Source organism: Parus major, chromosome 4A (genome assembly GCF_001522545.3).
Source record: "Parus major isolate Abel chromosome 4A, Parus_major1.1, whole genome shotgun sequence".
Lineage (NCBI taxonomy): Eukaryota > Metazoa > Chordata > Aves > Passeriformes > Paridae > Parus > Parus major.
In genome coordinates, this window is record NC_031772.1 from 19,485,159 (window position 1) to 19,490,286 (window position 5,128).

The following is a 5,128-nucleotide window of genomic DNA, read 5'->3' on the forward strand; positions in this document are numbered from 1 at the left end:
CGCGGGCCGCCGGTGGGTACCGGCATCGGGGCGGGAGGCGGCACCGAGTCGGGGAGGGAATGCCGCGGCCCACCGGTAGGTACCGGGGCGGGAGGAAGCACCGAACCGGCCGTCGGGGCCCCGGCGCGGCCCTTGTGGCGGGTTTGCAGCAAGTGCCGGGGCGGGGAAGGCTGCCGCCCTTCCCGGGAGCCGTTGCCGGCTCCCCCCGCTCCCGATCGCCACTCCCGGTTGCCGAGCGCGTCTGCCAGCCCGCCCCGGTACCTTCCGCCGCTTGGCGCCGAGCCCCGGGTGGCCTGTCCCCGCCCGGGCTTCCCGCGGCCTTCCCGGTGCGCCGGGAGCCGTCCTGCTGGGAGCGGCGCTGCGTTTCGGGCACGAACTCGCCGGCTCCGGCTCCCCGCCCGCGGCTCCGGGATCCCGCGGCCGGCTCGCCATCCCCTGGGGCCGGGTTTCACGGTGGCGAGAGCCGTGTCCCCGCCGCCGCCCGGCCCCGTGCCCGCAGCCCGCGGTCTGTGGTGCCGTCTGGCGCTGCCGCAGAGCCGCTGCGGGGCCGGAGCTGCCCCGGTCCTCCCGGGGCCCCCGCTCCCGTTCCCCCGGCGCGGCTGGAAGCCGAGGAACTCCCGGGCCGGGGAAGTTACGGGGCTCCGTGACCGCCTGCGGGAGCTGCCCCCGGGGCACCGGGGGTCGGGAGCATTTCCCGGGTGCTGCCCGCGCTTCGGGGTGTCCCTGCCGAGCTGGCAGCGGAGCGCGTTCGCTTGCGCCGAGGATTGTGCGGCTGCTGGAGAACGTGCCCGAGTGACACCTCCTTCTCGCGCTTTATTTTCGTGTTTTGCCTCAAAAAACATCCCAACCGCAGGTTTATTGCCCCGTGTGCGCAGCTGGCGGGGGCTGGAGCGCGGTGAGGGCCGTTCTGGCCAGCGGTCTGCGGAGTTTCTGGGGAGGGCAGATGGCTCCGGTTGTTGCTCCGTCATTCCCTCAAGTCCGGACACGCCGGCGTTAATGGCTCCTGCCCTTCCTGGCTGTCGCCCAGGTCTCCCCAGCCAGCCCGGAGGTTTCGGCTCAGCTTTTGTTGTCGGAAGGCGGCTGGAAGGAGACCGGCTCTGCCGGAGGAGCTGCCGCAGCCGGGTGGGAGCTGGCAGCGGTGCCTGGCGGAGCGCAGGGCACTCCCGGCTCCAGGTGCCAGGGGGGCATCATCGGGCAGCGTCTGGCACATCTGGGAGCTGCCCCCGGCCTGGCGGCGGGGCTGGAGCTGCTCCGTGCCCCTTGTGATGCGGTCAGCGGTGCCCTTCCCTCCTGTCCCCGGCTGCGGCGGCCGCTGACCCGCGGGCTCCGTGCTCAGGCTGTCGCCGCTGCGTTTCACCGTGGAGGAGCGGACTCGAGGCTCCGTGCTCGGCTTGTGCCCCTCACTAGGGGTGGTAAAACCGGCCACAGCACGGAGGGAGGGAAGGAGGGAGGCTGGCCTGGGCAGCGCCTCTCGCACCGAGGGGATGCTCCCTGAGGATGCTCCCGGGAAAGGACAGTGAAGTGCAGCAGGAAGACGAGGAGGAAGGATGAATTGATGCCAACGACAGCAGCAGCTGTCTCGGTTCAGGCAGGTGGCTACAGAGCCCTGGGTGTGCCGGCTGCTGCGATCCGAGCTGGGTCTGTGCCCTGCACAGCCCTCATGGCGGCTGGGAGGCCGTGCCTGTGCACAGCCCACGTCCTGCCTGCTTTGGAAATGCTGCTTTGCAAAAGAAATGGAGCTGCGGCGGGTGAGAAACCCCTGCCTTGCAAAGCGTGCACCGGCTGAGCTGCGCTGGCCTCCGAGGTTCAGGCTCAGGGCTGCGTGTCGGTGTGTGTGCATGCTTGAGAGCAGGGTGGGATCGGCCCTGCGACCACGTGAGATTGATAAATGACTTACTTTTAAAGCCAGGATTATGTTGTCTCCTGCTCCATCCCCTCTAGGGTGGATAGGTGTTTCCAAACCCACGCTGCCACTCCCCTGGGCTCTCTGTGGGTTTCTGAGCTTTCAGCCCTTGGGCAGCTCCTGGCTTTAGGGGTTGGTGCATCCCAAAGGATGGTCGGTCACTGGCGTGACCAAGGCTGTCCCATCGGAGATGCTGGAAGCAGAACTGTCTCTGCAGGCTGCACAGCTGCTTCATTAAATGAAGCTGATGAGCAGTGTGATTATTTCGTTCCTCTGGAAGGAGCTGCTGCTGCTGATTACAGGCACCTTCTGTATCAAACCCACCTTAGCCTGCTCGGAGCCCCTCCGAGGCCGGTGCTCCCCTCGTTGGGGTGAGGGGGTCTGTGCCCACTCCCCTGAGCTCCCCCTGGAGAGGGACAAAGCCCTGGGGAGGCTGGAGCCTGTGTTGTTGCTGTCCCGTGTTTTTGGTGTTCTTTGCCCGAGGAGCTCCTGGCTGTGCCGGCATCTTGTGCCAGCCCCTCTGATTATGGATCCCCCTCCTGGGGCTGCTGAGGGCTGGCCTCGGGCTGGGGCTGCTGCTGCTGCTGCTGCTGCGGAGCCTGGCCCCAAAAATGCCAGGGCAGGGAGGTCAGGGCCGGGAGAATGCTGTGTCTGTGTGGCTCTGAAAGGCGCCTTGTGCTGCGGCTCCTCGGCTCCCTGCGTTCCTGCAGTGCTGGAACCGTGGGGCTGCGCCTTGGTGCCAGCCATGGGGACAGGCAGGGGCACCGTGCCGAGCCTGGCGCTCGTCCCTGTGGTGTCCTTGGGGGGATGTGGGGCACGGCTGCAGCCCCGGCTCGTGGGTGCCACTGGGGCCCTGCCAGCCCCGGCAGGATGTGGTGGCTTCAGCTTCTGCCCTTTCCCCGTCTGTGTCCCGGCCCCTGGCGCGGGGAGCGTGGCCAGTGGCAGAATTGTCCTTTTTGTGCCTCGGGATGCGCCGCTCTTTCTCAGGAAGCGGCCGATTGTTCTCGCTGGCACTCCATCACTGCCTGCCTCTGGCCCCTGCCCTGTGGCCAGGCTGGGGACAGCCTTGTCCTTGTTTTCTGGGGCTCCCAGCTGAGGGGAAGGCAGCCCCCAGCCCCCGGTAATGCCCATCAGCACAGCAAGGACAGGAGTGGGCTGCTGGCCCCCAGGACTGCTCTGGTGTGGGAATGGGGCTGAGGGACAGAAATCTGGGATGCTGGTGGGGGGCTCAGGCTGGACCACTTTTTATCTCCTTTTCTTGCAGTCTCAGCTGTGGTGCTGGTCAGCCCCATGCAGCTCACTGCTCCCCGTGTCATGTGGGCTGTGCTGCTGTCATCCCTCTCACGCAATCATGGAATAGCCTGAGTTGGAAGGGACCCATCAGGATCATTAAGTCCAATTCCTGGCCCTGCACTGACACTCCAAGAATCTCATCCTCTGCCTGAAAGTGTTGTCCAAGTGCTTTTTGAGCTCCAGCAGCCTTGGGGCCATCGCCACTTCCCTGGAGGGCCTGTCCCAGTGTCACCTGCTGGGTGAAAAAACATTTCCTGATGTCCAACCTAAATATCATGTCCCTGTCCCCCCCTTCCCTCCCCCTAGATGATGTCCCTTTCTTCTGTGTGTGTTTGCTCCTGGGGGACTGGGCTGTCCCAGGTGTCCCCTGGTGCTACACCTGTCCCCAGGTGGCTGCTCCAGGGCTGGGGAGGGGACACTGCCCTGCCCCCCTGCAGGTGCCATCAGGTCCCCATTGCCCAGGGCTCCAGGGCTGGGGAGGGGACACTGCCCTGCCCCCCTGCAGGTGCCATCAGGTCCCCATTGCCCGGGGCTGGGGGAAAGCCCGGTGTGCTCTGTGTCTGCTCCCAGCTCAGCCAGGGCAGCCCTGGCACGCTGCAGGAGCGTTTTGGGCTGTGCTGGAGCGGGGCAGTGTCTCAGAGCAGAGTGGAAAAGCCGTGGTGATTCTGCTGGAAGCTGTTTGTTTTTGAAGCTGTTCGGGCTGGGAGGTCCCAGGGAGGAGCTGCTGCTGCTGCGGGAGCCAGGTCTTCCTGGCTGGGTGGTGGCATCTGCTGTGCTTCCCTTGGGCATTTCCCGTGGGATTTCCACCCTTGGACAGGAAAAGGGTGCGGGTGGGATCCGCTTGCGATGGAGTCTCAGCCAGAGAGGCCCGTGAATGATCGGGGATGCTGCTGTCACTGTGTGGGTTAAAGTGCTGCTGAGTTCTGTACTCTCAGAAGAGTAGAGTGACTGAGGGGAAGTGGGGGAGAGGGAGGGGAGAGCTCTGTGGGGTTTGTGTTTGTTTCGAGGAGTTGGAGTTTTTGATTTTCTGGGGTTTTTTTACAGATGTTGCAGTTGGATGCTGCAAACTCTCAGGTCTCCAAACTGTATTTTCTAGATCTCACTATCTGGCGACTCTGCTAGAGGGGGAGAAGGAAAACCACAGACTTGTGAAAAGTCAGTGTGAGAAATAAATGGAAATTTGCTGCATCACTGAGATTCTGAGGGCAGATCCAAGGGATTTGTGCTGCATCCATGTGGGAACACATACAGCAGGTCCATGTGCCAGCTGCATCAGGGGTCCCCAGCTTCACACACTTTCCAAAAGGAAAGGGCTTCATGCCTCTGTGGAATGTCATTATTGTTGTTTATAACTGAGATTTGTGTCTAAGAGGGAAATGAATTGCTCAGTCTGTCTCTCGTTTTGCAGATGCAGGAAACAGACCATGTTGGGGTAATGGCCTAGAAATTACATTTTGCTTTAATACAAAACCCAGTTTGGAGTTGGTTGTCTGAAGGGGGAAACACTGGGGCAGGAGGCAGAGGCCTGGCTGGGGAGGGGTTCTCTGGGGGCACAGGGAGGTGGGAACGTGCCAGCTCTGCAAGGTGCAGCCCACAGCAGCGATAGTGAGGAATAAATTAGCTTTCTTCTTCAAAGAGACACAGAGCAGCTTAAATGCACTTCGTGGCTGATCCTCAAGGAGCCCCACAAACGTGGTTGTGTAACAGGGCTGAATGCAGCCAGGCAGGGAAGGGTGGTCCCAAGGATGCTCCAGAGCAGGGTGGGCTGGGGCAGGAGCCGTGGAGCTGGAGGTGAGGGGCTGTGGGCAGCTGCTCTCCCTGGCCCTGGGGGTCTGAGCTGCAGGGTGAGCCGGCTCTGCACTTCCCAAGGGACAGACTGGGCTCTGCCTGGCTGCTCTTCTGGCTCAGGCTGCTGCTCACACTGCTGTGCTG

At 63.4% G+C, this 5,128-nt stretch overlaps 1 protein-coding gene across 1 annotated transcript in view; it reads left to right on the plus strand.

Annotated features, from left to right (window-relative positions):
- LOC107203709 (probable E3 ubiquitin-protein ligase MID2) overlaps positions 1-5,128 on the plus strand; it is a 15,629-nt gene continuing 10,501 nt past the window's right edge. Inside the window, exon 1 of the mRNA XM_033514133.1 lies at positions 1-12. The gene's annotated coding sequence lies outside the window, so the exon portion shown is untranslated. The remainder of the gene's footprint in view (positions 13-5,128) is intronic.